The following is a 22,444-nucleotide window of genomic DNA, read 5'->3' on the forward strand; positions in this document are numbered from 1 at the left end:
TTATTTTGTAAATATAATTTAGCATATGTGTATCAAAAATTTTCTCGAAGAAATTTGCCGATTTAACTTCTTGAAACCACTCATTTTGGACGAAATTATTTACACTCGTAAATTTTGTAGCCAGAATTTTTTAATATCTGATTAAATATTTTTAAAAATCTACTTCTTATTTTAATTTGTAATTCAATGCTTTTGTGTCGCACAACTTGATAAAAATCTGACAGTATTATTTAATGCTCCTTCGAATATAAAAGAGTCCTATATAAAATTTTGATTAAGTTGCGATCCGTCATTTGACTGGTGTTTTTAATTATGGCCCCCGACCTCATGTAAATTGGAAGTCCCTGATTTAAAAACTTCAATGCTGCACTACCAGGGCTCATAAAAATTTGCAAAAACTGAGAATAAGGCAGTTATTTTGAAAGTTTTCATCTGGGACGAAAAATGTCACCAAATTGGCGATTTTTAAAATATTTTAAAGACTTTTAAAATATTTAAGTTATTTGTCTGTTCTAAGGCCCAGGTAATTCTTCACGGCAAGATTGTATATATAGTTTAAGAGCGTTGCATCGATTCAACACTTAATACATATTCCCCTGTATATATTCCATCACATTTCTGTTTACTAAACACTGAATTATGATGGAAACATAATTTTGCCGTGCAGTTATACTTAATAAAAACAATGTAACAGCAACTATTGATTCTGAAGTTTTTTAAATCAAAATCAAATATTAAATTGTTGTTAATTTAATACATATCTGTAATGCTGATTACAGATATGTATCAATTACAATTAATCTTCATATTATCCAATACTTGTGACCTTCTGACATAGATCTGTTTTTGTTAAATAATCACGTGCATAATTTTGCTGTGTAGTAATTCTTAGAAAATAAGAGTCGAGACAGTAAACTATTGATTTTCAAACTTTTGAGATCAAAATCAAATATTAAATTGTTGAGAATATTTCAATTATTTCAAAAGGCAATGATAAAAAAAAAATATTCGATTGTGTTTATTAGAGAAAGGAAATAACAGAAATGTTCGAAAAGGATTGCTTTGATGTTTATTATCTCGAAACAATCTCTCTTTTCGAAGTCCGAAATGTGAAGGGGCTATTTGGACGGCTCACTCCAAATAATAGGAAAACGATTCAGGCTCAAACATGGATCGAAAATAATGGGTTCTACTTTTTTTTATTATTTATTTTCATCCAATCGATTCACAGTCGAGATTTTAAGCCGAGAATAGATACTATAAGAGTGAAAAAATAATGAAAGCAAATAAAAAAAAAATCGTCTGAAACTTTTGTAGGCTGCGCGATTTTTCTGTAATATTCAGGTAATTAAGGAAGTAAGCACGACTTGCCGAACGAAATTGCTTTTTCTTTTGTTGATAAAAGGCGACGACGACAGAAAAATCGCTTGGTATTTTATTTTTCACTATTTTTTCCCTTTCGTTTTATCCGCCACCAACCTCACACACCCCAGGTTTTCTATCATTTCTTTTTTTTCTAAATTTCTCCCAATACAGTTCTAGAATTTTATTTTTTTTTCCTCCCAATTCCCTATTCGGTTCCCGGTGGCATTTTCAGATCGTTCTAATCGAAAACTTCTCTTATTTTTACAATTTCAGATGGATTGGAAATGAAAAGAAACTTTCTCGCGGTGTAAAATAGAACGAAAGAAGAGGGGAAAAATTATATACGAACGCTTTGACGGAAGAAAAATAAAAAAAAACTGTATTGGATTTTCGGCTTTTTCTCTTTTCTGATAAATCGAAACTAACATAAATAACTCAAAAAAATTATCGAAAAAAATGTATTACGAATGTGCCATTTTTTACAGACATCCAAAGTTATCGAAAACTATTGATTTTGAGAAGAAAAAAAATGTCCATTATACTTCATCAGAGTTTCATTGGTTTGCTCAATGCAATAAAAGATATTTGTATTTTTAATATCTCAATAGCTAAAAAAACAAATATTGGTAAAATGTTAAACTTTTGTTATGACTTTTCTAATGCAAAAAGTGACAGCAATAAATTTTGCTTGCAAAGCTGAAGAAAAATATCATTACATAATATGTTTATTTGCTGTTATTGATTTTCGTAGTTTAATACATTATAATAATAACACTAATCACCACTTAGCATATCATCAAAGTATCATATCAGATGTCTCAGATTCCTCGCAGAATATCTAAATTTTATTTTGATCCAATCTAAATCAAACTTTAACATTGTGCAAGTTAGCAGTGCTAAATGTACAAATAACGTAACATGTTTACATTTTATCACCGTTCTCATTTGATGTTAAAACATAGTAAATAGTAATACTATTTTAATTTCGATAATTAATTATAAATTTGATTATTACTTTGTCCTAAACTATAATCAATAGAAATTAAAAAAAAAAAAACGAATCCTTTGCAAGATATTTCAGAATGTTATGGTTTAGTGATTACATTCGATTCTGTGGCCAATTAAGCACAAATTTTAATTTAATTTAATTGTAGTCTAATCAAAAATAACACTACAAAAATTTTTGATGCGCAAAATGTCTTTTGATGCACAAAATTGTCTTTGATATCTTTTGATGCACAAAATTGGAATATTTATCACTGAAATAATGTAAAAGCAGCGTACAAATGTATAAAATGGAGTAGAAACAATGTAAAAGGAACAAATAAATTAATTTGTGAAAAAAAAAATATTTGCTGTGTTTACTGCTTCTATGCTAACGAATGCACTTGCTTATGGTACCGAAACAAGAGACTTTCACTAAAAATGAATTTATTTTTGTTTATTAAATATTTGATACGTTACTTGGTACATTTCTATGTTGTTTCTATGCTACTTTACATTGCTTCTAAGTTTCACAAAAAGAACCCAGACTCTCTAAGCAAAGATTTAACAAAAAAATTTCCAACAACATTTCTAATGTAACAAGCAGTTTATGTAAAATTCATTTAAAGCGTTTTGTAAAATTAAAAAGAAATATATTAACGTTTCTAATGTACAAAATTTCTAACGAGGAAAGCAGTTTGAGTAAAAATTTATTTACAGAGTCATATAGAATTTTAAAAAAAATTGCGTTAACAATTTTTTCGGATATATTTAAAGAAATATTCACATTTTGAACAGAATTTTGTTAAAATTCTCATTAAAGAAGTTTCTTATTAGGAAATGCGACTGTATCTTAACAGCACGTAAAATTATTAATTAATTATAAAAATTAATTTAAAGGATATAATGTCAAAATACTTGTTACACTCCACACTTCATCTTGAACGAAATTAATAAAAAACGAACAGAAAATAAAAATTCTTTCATCAAATTATTCGAGCATTGTATAAATAAGTCTTTAACACGCTCATTCTTGCGTGTCTAATTCACAAGACTACCCCCTTCCCCCATATTATAGAATAAAATCGTCACTCCATAATTGGATTACTCGAATAAAGTTATTAAGAAGCTGCTCAACCCTCTTCTAAAAATTTGTTTTGAAGTAAGAAAAAAAAAATTTATATAATTTTTTCTTACTCCCGTTCAAGTCTTTTCTATAATGTTCTGTGGCATATTACGGCAAGGCGTTGCCGTAATATCTTTTCTCGTAAGGGGGAGGAGTAAAAAGGGGGTAATGGGGGAGGGAAACTACTTCTTTTTCCTAAAGTGACCTTAAATGAACTGTGAAGTCGAATGCATTGGAACAAATGACCTATTTATCATGCGAAGAGCATGCTAGGCCCTAGCTTTTTAGAAACTCCGCTACGTTAAAAACGTTTTTTAAATTGATTTTGGGGACGAGCTAAGGGGGTATGCGAAGGTAGGGAAAAAAAACATGATGCATGATGTGGTAGAGACCTATAAACGAGTTTTTAATTTATGGAATTTGAAATAATATTCTGGGAGGGTCGTTTCCTTGGGGTAAGTCAAACATGTACTGCAAGAAAAAAGACTTTTTTGATTTGCTTCTTTAGTTTTTAAACAGAAAGACTGTTATTTCTTAATTTGAATTATTAGCATAGTAACAGAGTAAAGTAAAAACAACTCTAAAATTTAACACAAAATTTAACAAACATGATCTTAATGATGCTATTTTACTTGAAGCAATATTAGGAAGGTTGCGTTGACTTTAATTAATGCATCATGTTTTGGAACAATTTTAAGGTCTACAAAAAAAATAAAAATAAAAAAATAAAAAAAATAATAATAAATAAATAAATAAATGAAAAGACGGAAAAAAAAATATTGGTAGTTACAAAATATCATGGAAGTTTTGCTCTAATATCGCTGTTATACCAGTTTTCCATAATGCCGTTAGTACCATGATGTTTTCAAAAACTGTCCTTAATTAAATGACTGGTCCGTCGTATCAACGCAATAAACGAAATTTCGTATATAAATAGCTAATCCGTTTTGGTGAGTTAATTAAGCTTGATTATTTTATGATTATTTTCCGTGGGTATGTTTATTTTCCGTAAATTTTTTAAAAATTAATAATTTATTTTGATAATTTGTGTAGAATTTAACTCTAAAAAAACTTATTTGCAGCTGATTCATCAGATTATTCGAGCATTGTATANGTTCTAAATATTAAATAATATTAATTTTAAATTATAATTAAATTAATAAATTAATTAATAGTAAAATTAATAATTAAATTAATAGTTAAATTAATAATTTAAATAATTAATAACTATAATTAAATATTAAATAAATTTCCTACAAACGTTTATTTTTTATTTATTTTCTGGATTTTAATTTACTTTTTCTTAACATAACTATTTTACCCCACAGTATGAATAAACTCTCCTATTTTATTGTTAAAAATTCATGAAAACGTGCTAAAAATGAACAAATGACCGAATGATTTGTAAATATTTTAATAATTTCTTCTAGTTCTAATCTAAAAAAGTTTAAAATTTCAGAAGCCCTTTTTTAGTGACCAAATTACCCCTTTCGACTTTAAGTTATTAGATCTGTTCCTACTTAATTTAAGCACCAGCTGACACAATAAAATGAAATTTATTTTCAGAATTATTCTCTTTACACTAAGCCTAATATATTACCGTGAATGATAGAAATTATGAGAATGTCAACTTTTGCCGGTGAATGTCAACAATCGTATAGTCGCTCTGGTGAATGTCCGAAGTATTTGTTACATCCGATTTTATATAAATTTATTCGTTTATTCGTTTATTCGTTAAATTTATTGTATTAATTTGATATTTTAATATCTGCTTAGGATGGATCAGGATAAAAATCTGTGTTCAGAGTACCGGGCAAATATATATAGTTTAGTTTCTAATTTTTACAAAGTAGAAGAAAATATAGTAGGCTATAAAATCCGAGATGTATTTGGATATAAAAAAAAACAAGAAATATTATTTTTGATCAATTTTAAGGAACTGAAAAAACTTCTTTGAATTACATTTCATGACATTAAAGATACTTTATAACGATAAAGATACGCAGTTTCTTAAGTACTCGTATTTTTTCCAAGTTAGAATGAACATTAACCTCCTTCTACTAATCACGATTTAGCTCAAAATGTTCATTAACTGTTTTAGGTCACTTCAAAATACATTTTTAAAAGCTCCCGAGATTGAAAAATAGCTGCTGCGACAGATGTATATATTTTTAAATGACCTACCAAAACTTTTTCACGACTGAATTTTTATTTCTGGGAAATAACATCTTTATAAATGTCAGTAGACAAATTTATAATATTTAAACAAATGATTTTTTAAAATATTTTAAAATCACAATTTATATTGTTTGCTGATTTTTTTCACATGATTTTGGATGAACGTCCCTTTTTTTCTTCCAGAATTAGTCGTATGTTGAAAAAAAAGAATTCTTATTATTTAAAATAATAATAATAATAAAATTATTAAAGTTGTTTTTAAATAAAAAATGGCTACAAAATAAATTTTCTAAACATTGATAGCTTCTCCCATAAACTCAAAAATATACCATATTATTTACATGTATAAACCTAAAGGTGATAAGAAAAAAAGTTAAAGATAATTTCTTACTTTGCATTTTATTTAGTATCTATTATCGTTATTGTTACGGTTAGTAGCAATATCGAAATGAATAAATTTATTTATAACTACATATTTTAATAAAAAGTATTCATTGTTCTTTACGTATTGATCATTAAATCAAAAATTAACTTCCTTGTTTTTATGATTTATTTATTTTTAAGTTTCAAATCTATAAATATTAGAATTAACCACGAAAAACTATTTTATATTAAGGTTCAATATTATGATTTAAAGCATCTAAAAATTTCTTACATTGTAATTGTTCATTTTATTAACAAAGTTATGAATAAAATTAAAAACAATTAGAAATTAAATGAGCAACAAATACTATTTGACAGGCATGAGCTCTACGTAATGCTGCCTTTAGTAAGGTCGAAGTGGTTCTCGTGTATACTAGATCAGGGATGGTGAACCAATGGCACGCGTGCCATTTATGGCACCCGACACAATATTTCGGGCACGCCACCGATCACATTTGTTATTGCACAAATGGTATTACACTATGAAGCATATGCAACAATTAAATTAAAATTCACCAAAACCACACAAAATAATAAACAATTATTATTATAAAATTAACAATTAATGCTAAAAAAACCAATTAATAACCATAAAAAGCAAGCTAACAATAAATAACTAGCAGAAAAATTAACAGTCCTGCTCAAACTAACATCTTACAACCTAAAATAAGTTATTTGTCATCTAATCTGCAACAACAGAAGTCACACTGATGTTACTTTAAGTTGAATTACGCGTATAACTGAAACATTGCAAAAGAATTTTTTTTTTCAATGTAAATAAAGAGTTTTGAGTTGATAGTATTTAGTATTATTATTTTCCAAATAATCACGAAGTCGAAATTATTTGACGGCACGTCTATGACCTCATCAAACAATTTTTTAGAAAAAAATGGCACGTTGATGTATAAACGTTCGCCACTCCTGTACTAGATACTACAAATTATACTACTTTTTTTTTAAACAAAATTTTATACTTAATAATATTTAGCGTAATGTTTTTTCGTTCATGAATGGTGCATAATAAATTATTTATTTAGATATTCATTTCTCTTCTTTATAATTGGAAACTAAGCAAAACCGACCATAATTGGATGATATGTAAAATGAAAATTAACTTCTCTGGTACTTTTTTCATGAAAGATTTTTGAATGGTAAAATCACGGAAACAATTGAATTTATTATCAAAAAAAAACTTAAGCAACAAATTATTGTTCCCATTATACAGGAATAACTGATGCTGTTTCTTGCTTTATTAATTTAATATGAAAAGGAGAAAAAGAAAAAAAAAAATAAACCATTGCGAAGTACGGAACGAGAGTATGGAGGGGGAAAAAAATGTTCGAAACTTTTGTGATGAGCTAAAAATGTTTTTACTCCAACCTCGAAAACGAAGTTAAAACGCAATTACACGAATACAACAAATGACATCAAAGTACTACAAGAAAGATGAAAAAAAGACAAAAAAAGGAGGTTAAAAAAAACGCAGTAAAAAGAGGAAGGGTGAAAACTCAAAATGGAAAGCGAGGAGTGAAACTAGAAAGACTAAAACACAGAAGCAAAGGTGGAAAAAAAAATAAGAAACTATTACGTGCCGACAGAAAGTTTAGAGGTAACAAGTGTTATATTAGAGAAAGTATACGGAGGGAGTGTCACGCAACGGTAGTGTGGGGCCAAATCAGGTGGGTACGGGGAATGCATCGAGATTTATTACGTGAGGAACGAGGAAAGTGAGACGTGACGGCCCCACTGTAATCAAACCCAGATACGTTATGAATACTTTATTGCGGTGCGCGAGCCCGTTTTTGAGATACGACCTAATCTAGTAGAAATGGCATAGACGTATACGGTAGTTTTCTTACGGCTGCCGTATTTTTGCCCATCCCCTAGTCTCAAAATACCATCAAACTTATTAAGACTTCGCATGAGATGGGGCTTTACATTTTTGAGACTTCCCGTTCCCGAAATATAAATCCTTCAAAGGCAAAACCCATTTATATGAGAGACTTTTTTCTCCTTTTTCTCCGGATTTAAGGATTTTTTTCTTCTTTTTATACACATTTGAGTGGTTATCTTTTCTTCTTTTTTTCTTTAAAAAAGAATTTCGAAGTATATAAAGGTTTTCAAACTCTTGCTGAAGTTTTTCTTTATGATGGTTGAAGAACTTAAATTTTTAAGGATTTTAATTGTTCAGTTCATATAATTCTGTATTACTAAACCGAAACAAAAAGTTTACTTACATCTAATTTTTAAAAAATTGTAACAAATAAAAAAAAAGATTGTTAGTGTTTATCATATTGTGTTTTTTGAAATAATAAGGAACTTGAGTTATAAGGAAGTTAAAAATATTAATACAATAAAACATTTTAGGACCTTATTATGGAATACGTTTTAAACATAGATGTTACAATCTATTACATTATTACATAAATTAATTTTTTAAAGAATTGCACATTTTTGAAGAAAAAAAATTTTCTTAATTCATAATTTTTCCTTAATTTACCTTAGAAAAAATCCACGATAATTATAAATGATAATTTAAAAATTGTAAGCAGTAATGACATTTTTGAGTGTGAAACAGAAACATATATTTTCTAATAAAGTAAAAAAAGTATCCTCCAATTTACAAAAAGAATATGGTTAANGCATAAATCCATTGCAAATTCCGATTTGCGAGAAGATAATTGAAAACAGGTGGAAATCAGAGTCGATGTTTTCCCATCTTTTTTATCTTTTGCTGTTTTATGCTTAGATGTCTCCAAGTGCTGAGATATAAAATACTTCTTCTCAAAATTTACTGACTTCTCGCATGCCTTACAAAACAGAATGCTCCCATCAGTAGAAAACACATCCGACCCAAATTCTTTCACAAAACTGTCCAGTTTTTTGCTTGTGCAGGCTTTTACTTTAGGCATTTTAGAAATAACTAGTATACTAGAAAACTTTTTCGTGCTCCTGCTACAATGTGCTCAACCAGCTTGGTGAATTCGTTTTGTAGATAAGAGAGCATACGAGTTATTCGATGGTGTAGGCTATATGGGCCGTAAGTAAGAATAAATTCTATTGACTGTAAGTAAAAATAACTCCAATCTTTTCACTCCCTTTCTCTCTCTCCTTGCAAAGCGCATCGGGCGAAGGTGACGCCACGACGAAGGTGACGCCACGAAGAGACGGAGAGAAAATATTAATAAGACAAAAGGAATAAAGTCCTAATCTCTATAAATGCATTACAATACGTCGGATGACAGTCAACCATTTCTGTACTTCAAAATTTCTTCATTTTGCGTTTATGCTCGGTCAAAAGCACAAAAAGCTTTGCAGAAAAATTTTAAATTAGACAGAAATAGGCATTTTTGAACAAAAGGAAAGAAAAAGGCATTTTCAGAAGAAAACGTTTAAAAAAGGCAGAAAAGGGCATTTATGGCATTTTGCCTGAACTTCCGGGCTCTACTTATATACTAGTGAATTGATATTTAATAATTGTAGTGGTAGTTACGCCACATATCTATAATTACTAAGAGTCATCTGAAACATTTTAGATGAAGGCACTACTAAAGAAAGAAGAATATCTCTAACTTAGGACAAACTTTATTTAAAATGTCATTTTACGTTACAATGTTATATTATAGGAAACTACTTTAATAGAACAAGCTTTAATTTTACTACCTTAACTAATTCAACATTTACATAAATTCGTCTGATAAAATAATTGTTATTAAAATAAAACATTACTTAATAAATAATTATATGCATTGACATAACATATTTTTTTTGTTTTCGCCACGCAGTAAATTAGAAATAATTTAAAATACATACCAATAAACGTTACGACAACGCCAGCTTCATTAATCTGTAATTATTTAAATAAAAAAATTATTAATAAAAGATTAATGGATACATTAAAACAAGATAAAATACTTAGTTTTCGAATTAGGAGAATAAAATTGAAGATGTGTTGTTTTGGTAAAATGTTCTGATTTGGATATTTGGATTTTGCTATAAACATATTAGGGGGACCGGAAAGTAATGTCGTTTCGGTGTAATTTGATGTTTGTTATCAAGATTTTATTTTTAATTAATAATGTATTCACCCTCGTTAGCAACGAACTTTCAATACCGGATTGAATTGAACAAAAAAAATAAATTGGTTTTCAAGACTAACGAATATTTAAAGCGCCAAAGCGACATTACTTTTCGATCCCCCTAATATATTGAAAATTATTAATGAGTTTAGTCGAGAGCTTTTTCCACATTCAAACTGAGTTGATAACTAGCAAACCGGGTTTCTAACCTACAAATTAAGTTGATAACTAACAAGTTAGGTTTATAAACAGTAACAATTAGGTTAATAAACAGGAAATTTAAGAAAGTTAATGAATTCCTTATTTACATCAAGCTACTACATCTATCGAAGAAAATTAATGAATTATCCATCTACATCTTACTACTACAGAAATCGTGAGTGTTGGATTCTCTTGGAAATTTATATATTTTACAGTTCATAAACATTGAGTTTAAAACTCATCAAATTGAGCTTTGTCGAAAGATTGCAAAAGTTATAATTAAGTTGATTACAATCAAATTGTCTTGATAATCAAAAAATTTGGTTGATAAACAGTAAATATTGGGAGAGATAACAGATTGGAATAATAAATAATAAATTCATTCGATCAACTTGGGCGCATGACCGACAAATTGGTTGATACCCAACCAATTGGGATGATGTTTAAAAAAAATTGTGCTGATTAATATTAAATAAAATTGATGAACACCAAATTAAAAATATTAACTTATTCGTTATTTATTCATTTATCAGCATTTTACTACAACTTTGATAAACAATAAACAAAAGGAATGAGAAATCAAGGATTTTTTTTTCTTTATTTATATCTCATCTTACTAAACAAAGAATTTAAAATTTATTTGGTTTTTATTACATTTTGAATGAGAGTTTATGATTGATATAATGTGCTAAATGGTTTTCTAATCTAAATGAATGAAGAATTAATGAATTTTTTATTTGCTTATATCTCATCTGACTATACAAATAATTTAAAATTTATTTGGTTTTTATTGATTTAAACAAAACTATATGATTTATATGATGCCCGGTGGCTGACTGGTAGCGCTTCGCGCTCTCGTGCCACAGGTTCTGGGTTCGATCCTCGGGCCGGGCAAGGTTGACTCAGCCTTTCATCCCTTCAGTTGCTTATATCCCATCTTACAAGCTACATAATTTAAAGTAATACTTGGTTTTTATTACACTTGAATAAGAACCTTTGACTGATATTAATTGCCAAATTGATTTGACAAACAGGGAAAAAAACAAAGAATTAATTAAGTCTTAATTTATTTACTTGCATTCCTTAATCAAGAGAGATTTTAGCGTTTTTGCATTTTGTTAAAGTGCTCCTTTTGCGAGCAATTTTTTCTAATTTTGAACAAAAAGCTATGTCTATAAGAACAAAAATTCGTTTGATTTTTACAAGAAAACTGTTTACGAGAAAGTAGAAATTTTATTGATATTGATGTAGTCCTATCTCCGATTGAAAATAAGTGAAAGGTTTTTGATTCAATTGTGTGAAAAAGGAACATATATCTTTTACCTCAATTACCAAAACATTGAGACCAGTCTTTTTCTCGCGAATACAGAGCTAATGTTTTTCGGTAAGAAATAAAAGCTAGCTCAATATTATTAGCCTTAAAACATCAGTAATGCAATCGCTTAACAGCTTTTAAAACAACTTTTTCTGTTGTTCTAAAATGTTGTCTTTTTTTCTCTTTTTTTTTTTCACCAATTCTATTTTACGCAGATAGTTTTTCACCTGAAAACAATATTCCAAAGTGGAATTCAATTACTCCCCCGGAAAGCGAAAATTTCTTCCCATCCTTTTGTTCATTCGAATATTTTTTTTCTTTCTTTTCGCAGACGATATTGCATTTCGAAAATAAGTACAAACAAACGATTTTGTTCTTTTTCTCGTTTGGCAACGAGCGAGAGCTTTTTTGAGCACAAAAGGAAAACAAATGCCCGTTATTTGGCGAGCATTTTTTCCGCCAAATCATAGTCTAATAGAGATTAATGCGGATATTATTCCGCTTCTTCCTACTAAACTATTTCTTCTATTCTTCCTAATGGCGACAGCTCCTTTGTTTGCCTTTGTAAAGATTCTAACAAGATAGGAAACAGAGATACGGACGATGAAAAAGAGCAGGTGCTTTTCCTTTCCCTAGTCTCTCCGTTTTCTATTACATACTACAAAGTGCATGGGTAACGTCTTAAATAACGTTGAACAGTAACGAAAATTCCAGCATTCTTTATTAATTGGCGTTTCTATCATAACCTAAATATATGATCATCATAACAAAGAATTTTCTTTTATATTCTATAGGTGGTACTGCGGAAGATAATGTAGTACATCTTTGAACACAATTCTAATTTTATAATAAGATAGATTTATTTTACATTCTACTTTTGTAATAAGATAGATACATGAAAAATTCTAAATTTGATTTATACATTCTATTTTTAACATAGCAAGTCTCGACAGGAATCAAACTTCTTGTAAATCAATTTAAAATTCTAATCAAGCTATAAAATACAATTAAATTTGGTTAGCAGAAATTTTCTTTTTTATTTAATTTAACTTAATTTAAAACTAATAATTTAGCTGTTTAGCCTTGTTTAAATTACTTGCATTCTTCGAGGGAAAAAAAACGTAAATTTTTATCGTTATCTGTGTCAAAATACTTTAAGGAGCTTGTTATACAGGGATCCCTGTTATTTTAATGGATCCTATACCCAGACCCCTGTTATTGGAATCAAAATTAACGAAGAAGAAGCTTTGAAAAATTTATTTATGTTAATTAGTAACGTTTCTGTGTATAAGAGTTTTTCCCAACATAGCAAAAATAATTCAGAATAAAATAATCTTTCGATTATTTTGCTTTTTTATTGCCGTAACACTTAACTCGTGGGAAAAAATCTTACTTTAAATTTAATTAATTAATTACAAATTTATTAACATAGAATTTCAAACATAAATATTTACGAGTTATGAAGAAAGTTTAAAAAAAATATTATTCATAATTCGGTTCCTGATTCAACTCATAACATTTAATCTAGAGATTTCCATTACAAATTGTATAAACCGTTCCAAACTTGTTGAAATCCTAGTTAGGCAGTATTCCCACTGAAATGTAAGTATTTTTTACGAATTCAATTGATACATTTCAATCGCAAACTGATTTTTTTAATTGTTTTGGTAATTGAAAGCAATTTATAAGTTTCATCCATAATTTTTTCAAAAAAGACATGATTATTATTATTATTCATTTCTTGACAATTAATTTAGCCGTTTTATAAAACAAAATTGATTTATCAAAAATTAAAAAAAAAATTTATCCTGATATTTTGTATTTAGAAAAAAAAAAGAAGTTTACAAATTTAAGATCCTGACTTAGTGCTTATTTTTTTCTCTTATCATCAAAGAAATATTTCCCGAGCATCTTTAGAAGAAAGACACATTTTTTCTTTACTCCCTTCATAACACTAAAACTACACGAAACTAAAACTAGTAAAATTTCCGTATTGCATAATAATGACACTCCCATGCAAAAAAATATAGAAAAATAAAATTAAAAAAAAATAAAAACATAATTCTAGTATTAAAAACCGAAATATGTAGTACATTTTCCTTTAATAATGGTTTACTGAAAATTCTGGTATTCAAAATCATAGTTCTTATCATTTGGAGGGACACACATTTGGAGGGGAACAAAATACAAAACCAAAGTATAATTTAAAGAAGTATAATTTATCGAATACATAGTTTTTCTGCCATGCTCAAAGGTATCATAAAATTACCAAATTTTATTGAATATTGTAAAACCATACTTCATTTTCAATTTTACAAAAATCATTTCCAAAGCATTTCGATAAAATTTACCGGGCTTTTTGGTGCCCCATAGAACCAGAAAACAGATCAATTTTTCCATATTCTTGGTTTTCATAATCTTTTTCATTCTAAAAACTATAAAAGACATTATCCAGAACAAATTTATATAAATAAATTATTAACGATTTTTTTTCTTCAAATATTTTTTTTTCCTTTCAACCCAGATTTAAAACAAAACATTTTTTGATTCTTAGACCTTTTTGGGATCTTAGTAAGTAATACTTCCTTTTCATTAACATTAATTTTTTTTTTGATTTTAAGGTATTTAATTAAAAATCCTTAAATAGTAATTCAAGTAAGCCAGGCCAATCTTTTAATGTGAAAGGATACTAACTGTTATCTATTTTTAATTATTTTCAATTCATTGCGTCTGTATTTCCTTAGAACAAAATTAAGTTATTTTTTATTTTGCTTAGAATCATTAATTTATGCCAATGTTTTAACTTTAAGACGCGAGATCATGGTAATTTAATTTTTATCATTATTATAATTATTAAATTTCTAAAAAGTTTCATTTATAATTCTTCTCAATTTTACACCTTATTTTTGTCACCAAAAGATTTTTTTTATCACATTCTTAATTTCCTAAAACAATTTATTTCTATTTATTCTGCAAGAATTAATTTATGAATTCATTTTGCAAGCAATACAAATCTAGTCTAAAATTTATAAATTAAGTAATCAAAAACCAAAAAAGTTGCTAAATAAATAAAAGAAAAATATTTTCCAATTGATTTATTGTGCAACATTTTATTTATACATCCTTTTCGTTGTAAATAATATAAATCTCGTCTAAAATTTCAAAATTAAGCAATCAACCAAATAAATTCCTATTAAATTACCAAAAAAATAATTAAAATAAAAATAACTTTTTATATGATTTATTCTACAGCATTTAATTTATTTATCCTTTTTTTTAAATAATATAAATCTAGCCTAAAGTCTAGCCTAAGCAATTAAAAAGAAACCCAAAAAATTATTAAATAAATATTATTTACGGATCTTTTTTGTTCTAAAATTGTGAACAATATTAATTCAGCTCACAAACATAAATTTTCGTTTGATTTTATTCTATATCAATTAATTTAAGGATTCATTTTGTTGTTAATAATAATACAGTCCTTATTTATAAATATAAAGTAGACAAAACGAAAATTTGCAAAATAAATATTTAAAAAATAATAATAATATTTATAATAACAATAATAATTCTAATAATAAAAATAATACAAATTTTTTGGATATATTCAGCAAAGTTTTCTCTATGGATCCATTTACATGAATATAAAATCCTTGCTCTGAAATAATTCAATCAAAATTTATAAATATGAAATAGAATCATAAAACAATACAACACGCATACAAAGAGCAAATCTTTTCCAATATTATAAGCAATACAGACATCCCCATTCCATAGAATAAAAGATTAAATTCTCCACACTAAATGATGAAATGTTAATACATTTAAACTAAAAAGACCAATCCTGCCAAAAACAATATTTTAGCGCAAATTCCTTTTCTTTCTTGGCTCTTTTCATTTCATTTGTTTATGTATATTTGTATTTGCTTCTTCGCGAATGTTTACTTTTATGATAAGAATGTTTTGTTCGATTCCTTGTTCACGAGTGATATGAGGATTAGCAACTGCTCAAATATCTTAACAGCTTGTACAAACATGAATTTTCAGGTCATCGCATTAAATGTGTGAATAAACAAACAAAACTCGCTTAAAGTATTATTTGTACAGCAATAATAGAAAGAAAAGATTTTTAAAACGTATAAAGCATAGAGTTTAAGGCAATAAATTTAAAAATATCGCTGATTTTTCGTCATTTTTTGCACTTTTTCCTTTACTGTGATACAGTTTGTTCATTAACATATTTATTATATTTTTTATGTTTAATATACTTTAGCTTACTAAAGCTACTACTAATACTATTTAGTTTAAAATAATTAACGAAAGTAGTCATTACAGCGAATAGTCAACTTGTAGTGGTTTCATTTTAACGACAGCTTACAACTACTTTTATAACGATAATTTGCTATAATTTTACTATAAAAAATTTAGGTTTAGTGTTTAAGGGTGAGAAATTTATTGTATTTACTTCCCTGATCTGATTAATATCACCAAAACAAATCGATTCCAAATATGCTAAACTATTATAAACACTTTTCTTCAAATGAAAACCGAAATTTTTTTTTTTCAATATCTTGCTCAGTTATTAATTATTAAGTTTCTGCTTACGAAATAAACCCCTTAAACTACAATACTCCTTTAACCAATAATTTTACGTCAATTAGTTAATTTATGAGTGGGAACATAATATTAATTCATTATTATAGTATTTCCCGTCAGTTAGAAAAACATTCTGATTCCTCAACTTATAATTGCATATCAATTAGTTCATGAATGAAAAAAATAATATTAATTGTTTATTATTGGACTTTCATTCATTTAAAGTTCAACATGCTACATTCCTTGGCACAGGGTATTCAAAAACACTATTTTTTAGTTGAGGCATGTCTGAAGACATCGTTATAGTATATGTACTATTTGATGAAAATTGAAAAAAAGTATACCTCATTTAATTAAATTTAAATAAATGCAATTATATTTAAACTATATGCAATATTAAAGCATGAAACTCGTTGCTTTTGAAAAGCGTAATTCCAAAAGCAACGGATTTTAATCTTTAATATTTCATATAGCTAAAATTTAATTAAATTTATTTAAATCAGTTATGCATTTTTATCAATTTGCATTAAATACACATACGCATGGTTATAATAATGTTTTATTTCTTGTTTATGGTATCGTTACAAATCGTTTTTGCTACTCATCAAGACTTTAATAAAAAAATATTTCATTTTTTTTCTGCATAACATTGTACAAGAAAACAAAATACTACATTATTACCTTTTGAAGGTAAAAGTTAAAACTTATGAATTAAGTTTTTATAAATATGTCTTTACATTGAAAATTACAACCTTTTCAAAAGATTTTCAACAATTATATTTCAGCAACTCATTGAAATAAAATTTAAATAATTCCATATGATGACCACGGCAAAGGTCAAATTTTACTTTAAAATGTCGAAAGATGTTCAGACGAACAATACGTTCAACATAAATGGAGAGATTTACCTAAGTGCATTATTTTTCCAAATGTTGTAATTTTTTTTTTTTTAGTGTTAATGTATACAATTCCAGCAAAGCTTCTAACTTTGTTACATAGCTTATATAGAGTTCATCACTTATCTAAAATTTCTGATTCTGAATTTTGATTTAAAATTTTTTTCTAAAACTTCATCACCTTTGAATTACAATTTTTTGGAAGAATTTCCAGAAATATATTTCAACCATTTAATAAAACGAAATTTAAATAATTCAAGAGGAATACCGCAGAGATCGAATTTAACTTTAAAAAGTCATAAGACGTTCCAACGTGCATTACTTTCATCATAAACAGCAAGATTTATCTACTGCACATAAATTTTTCAACGTTAATGTACAACTCAATTCCAACAAAACTTCTAACCTTGTTAGATGATAATCCAATAAAAAAGGACCTTCCGAAGGCAAGTCCCGACCGCAAACAGTTACTTAAGCAAATGAAAGTATAGCTGGGACTTAAGTCCAGGTTGGATCTGCAACCTCACGTACCTTTCAAACTTTTTTTGCTCTTTTTTTTTTACGTTCTTTCTTTCCCATCCTTGTTCTTAGATTCCAGAATGATTCAAGAGACTCACGTTCGTATTCAGAATCCCCAAAAGTAGCAGAAGAGCATACCTACTCCTGGGGAAAAAAAGAAGAAAAAAAAAAAAAAGAAGGAAAAAGAACACACACGCAGAAATTGACTAGTGAATTATTGACAAAGTCAGACTCTCTCGGCAAACTTTTTCTCCCGGAAATCCCTAAGGCAATATCTGGAGAAAGGAAAAAGAGAAAGCAAAAAAGGGAAAAGGAAAAAATCGGGAAAAAAAGGAAAACTCCGGAGGCTCCATTTTCTGCTCGTGTTCTGCCAAATAATTAAGTACCCAATCGATTAATTGATCACCTTCACCAAACAGTAAAGAAAGATTTTTGCCCGGGTACAAGAGAAGAAACTTTTTTCGGGAAAAAAAGGGGCCAGGAGATGTATAGTCTCCCGAATCCCGGGCCCTTACCCCAGTGGCCATCAATTCTGAGGAAAGAGGGGGCTTATCGCTCGGAAATGACTCGCAGGCAGGGGCTTTTGCGGTCGAGGGGCCTCTTAGGTGCCAGGAAGAAAAAGAGGCCCTTTTGCCCATTAACCATGATGCGGGATATCATTAAGGTTCCTTCGATTAGAACTTTCTTGCTGCCGTTCTATGAATAAACAGGTGTGGTATTTTGCTTCGAAGATGTATTTATATGGTCACTGGAAGTGTTGTTTTTACTTGCGCTACTGCCTAAGTTTCATTTTTGCTAATTTTTTTTTCATTTAATATTCTCCATAAATGTGAAAGCGCCTTCAATAAAGTAATTGTTATAGATTAAAAAGCAATATTATGTTAACATGATAGTTAACTCACGTTAAATTGTTCTTGATTTTAATAGGTACAATAAAATAAGAAAAATGGGTTTAGATGAGTAAGTTTATATTAGCATTTATATTTTTAAGGTTCTGGAAACAGATACTGTAATTTATTCTATTAATTAATTACAAATCAGGACATTTTAATAAGATAAGGAAAGTTATTCCTTACAACGAATTAAAAGGTTGAGAAAAAAAACTTTGAAAACATAAATAATGAGATTCATTAAAACCTATTTGCATTTTGATATTACCAGGCACATTTTTATCAATAGGATGAAATGGCATGAACCACGCTGTAGAATTGATACAATAGTTTGCTTTAACTGATGAAATAAAAGTGAAAAGATATATTTAAAAGTACATGCAGTTAAAAGAGTGAAAACATTTGTAGATGACAATTAAGAAACAAAAAATTAGTGATTTTGAAATATTTGATAATTGTGGTGCAACCGCGAGATCATTAAGTATGGGTTCTGTTTGATGATATGAAAAGTGTCCCAGAAATCAAGGTTGAAACATAAGATGCATTTGTGAATAATATTGAATGAGGCATGCTCTAACCTGTGGCCTTCAGTTGTTTTGTATTTTGCATAAATAGTATTTTGTATATTACTGTGCTATGTCATTTATGAAGAAAAAAAAACATTTTTTACACATATCTAATGTTTCATAGTTTTTTTAATCTATTTCTAATTTGCTAAATTTTAATTAAAACTTGTTATTATAGATAATAGGGAAAAATGGGAACTCTAATGTTCATGGTGGTTTATGATTCAAATGGTTTTTACGAATGGATGCTACACTGAGAAAATACATCAGATAATAAAAGAATATAATAATACTAAAATAAATTAAAAATACCAGAATATGGCAAAATTTCTGACTCTGGCAACATCAGAAAGCTTGTTACTTTTTCCTAAGCGTTTTGGTGACGATTTTGATGAATTTAACAATAAAATATTGTTTTATAATACCTGGTAAAATATGGCTAAAATTGATAAATTTATTATGATACTTTGTAGCATGACGTAAGAACCATTTATCCTGCTGCATTTACTNTTTTTTTTTTTTTTTTTTTTTTTTTTTTTTTTTTTTTTTTTTTTTTTAACAAAATTTGAGGTAATAAGAACTATATTTTTTAAAACCAGAATTTGCAGTGAACGATTCCATATGAACTGAAAAATTACCAAATGTACAGTCCAATGACCATTTGTTTTTTATCAACCATATTTTTTTTACTTATTTATTTATTTTACCAGAAATGTCATTACCATACAGTATGTAATTTTACAAAAATTGTATTCTTTTTCTTTAAAATACTCAACAATTCAAAAATCCAGTGCCATGTTATCGTGCTGTAGATAAAATTTCATGGCACCTGCGAGCAAAAGTCTCAAATGCTCGATATTTTTACTAATCTATTTAGAATTGAAAATTTATATAAAAAATTTTACAATAAAGTGAATGCTTAAAATCAACTTTCTGAATAAAATTAAAACACGTTATCATTACTCAAAGCACTGTCGTTATTATAGAAATCGCTTTCATAATACATTTTTCAGTTTTCTACGCTGAGAAAGAGGCAAATATAATAGATTATTTACAGTTATAATAAACTAAGACTAGTAGTAATGCAATTATTTTAAAATTCAAACAAACTTGGATAATTAACAATAAATTTAACAAATGAGAATGTAGTAAACAGAACTCAGCATCGTAAACAAAAAGAAAAGAAGAAATCCAATTCTTTACAATAGAGACATGAAAACTAAGTAAATTCGAGATATCTCAAAAGGACATAAAATATGACTAAATTAAAATCTATGGCTAAAGCCTTGCAGTGACATGAATTAGTAACTTCAGCTAAATATGAGTCTACGACTAATAACCTAGAATTAATTAACGCTCCGCAACTCCGAAACTACTCATCGGAGACTAAGAGTTACAATAATTAAGCGTCAAATGAATCATTGAAATTATTTGACTTATTCAATACCCGAGACTATTCAAGAGTAGCTAGATAGTAGTTTTAAACTAACAGGAAAATAGTAATTCATTTAAATAAGTTTCAAAAAAATCTGAACTTTAATAATTTTAAATGAAAGTTTTTTTAAGAACTTATATGTTAAAAGAAACTTTATTATATTTTCTAGGAGTCAAAGAATTGTTAAGATAAGAATTTGAAATCATCATTTCTATTTATTTCGTTAGTTGATTTGCTTGGTTCTATCGACGTGCCTTCACAATTAATTTAAGCACAAGTTTAAGCTTGGTGGTTAAGGTTGCATGGAAACAAAGTTGCATAAGACTAACATTGGTGGCTATGGTGATAATGGGACGAAGACAGGTTTTTAATGCTCTGATAGTAAAAAAAAAAAAAAACTTTTCATTCACAGTTTTATTAAACTCATTTTAGAAAGGGAATTTTAAAATTTTTTCAATGTTTTTTTTCTATTATTAAAAGCATTTTCGTAACAAAACATATATTAAACTCTAAATTTGATTTTTTTAAATACATATCTGTAAAAATTTTGAAAGGCCCTTTATAAAAATTTTTAAATGTTAGAAGAATTCAAACGGGAAAAAAATTTAAAACTGATTCAATGTCATAGAAAAACATTTCAAATTTGGTTATTTAACTATAAGGCAGGATAAAAAAATGTCCAGCTCCCATTAAAAAAGATGTCCCACAGTGGAAAAACAGTAAGACACGGTTTTCCAGTAGATTTCTGAAATGTGGAATCCCTAGCTGCTGTTAGTGATGACCCGAGGATGCTCGGTATCGGTCCTCGTTAAACTGTTCTATCATAAAGTGCTTGACGTCCTGTGAGGATCTTCGAATACCAAGATGGGGAGCCACGTCCTCTGGAAAAGGATTGAAATTATGATGGCATGTCTTTAGATCATCCTCAGGAATGTTTCTAGACAGTCACCAATTGTGAGTTGCGGTAGCTCAGGGGATAGAGCTCACACTTCAAAATGAGGTGCCACAGGTTCCAACCCCTGCAATCCAACACGAATTCCGCACCCGGCTCGCACAGACCACAGTGCTAGATGGATCGTGGGTTAGAGTCCTCTTGCCGTCTCGCTAAGCGTGCAAAATTTTCGTGGATTTTCTCTCCGTGTAACGGAAATGTGAGTTAGTTTTATCAAAAATTCCTTCATGGAAGCAAATTTCTTCAAATACTTGATCCAGGAGTTCCCTTGTCTTCTGGATTAAATTCAAAATTACAAAGCTACGGAGTTGAACATTGGTAGTCGTAAACTCATAATTGGGTCAGCTGCTCAACGACAGTTATAAAAAAAACTGGTTGATCATGGATTGGCTGATAATAGTTTGTATAGATGCTTAGCATGGATAAAGATAATAATTCATTGATAATGTAGAGGTTGAAAAAAGTTAGTTTACGCTTAGCATGGATAAATTCGAGTTAATTTTAAATTTCCTTATCATGGGCTGGTTGATACTTGCTACTATGCTGACAACATTGATAAAGAAAATGTTTGGTTGATACTGCATTGGTTGATAAAAGTAGTATATTCTCGGCACGACGAAAATTCTTTGCGCAATTTTAAATTAGCTGATTCTGCATTCGTTAATAAAAGTTAATATATTCTCGGAATGGATAAAATTCTTTGTGCAATTTTAAATTGGTTGATGATGGATTAACTGTGAGAATCGTTTATATATGCTAAGCAAGCTTGCAAAAATTATTAGTTAATTGATCCCGTATAGGTCAATAAAAGCTATATGTTTAGCATTGTATGTTTAAAAGTATATGTTTAGCAAGAATGAAGTTATTTGAGTAATTTTAAATTATCGTAATATAATATATATATATATATATATATATA

The 22,444-nt window shown here is 28.1% G+C and overlaps 1 protein-coding gene across 1 annotated transcript in view; it reads right to left on the reverse strand.

The window, feature by feature from the left end:
- Positions 1-9,889: 9,889 nt before the first annotated feature.
- The window catches only part of LOC107450669 (homeotic protein antennapedia-like), a 327,250-nt gene continuing 314,695 nt past the window's right edge, over positions 9,890-22,444 (reverse strand). The window contains exon 7 of the transcript XR_011637369.1: positions 9,890-9,923. The gene's annotated coding sequence lies outside the window, so the exon portion shown is untranslated. The remainder of the gene's footprint in view (positions 9,924-22,444) is intronic.

Source organism: Parasteatoda tepidariorum, chromosome 8 (genome assembly GCF_043381705.1).
Source record: "Parasteatoda tepidariorum isolate YZ-2023 chromosome 8, CAS_Ptep_4.0, whole genome shotgun sequence".
Classification (NCBI taxonomy): Eukaryota; Metazoa; Arthropoda; class Arachnida; order Araneae; family Theridiidae; genus Parasteatoda; species Parasteatoda tepidariorum.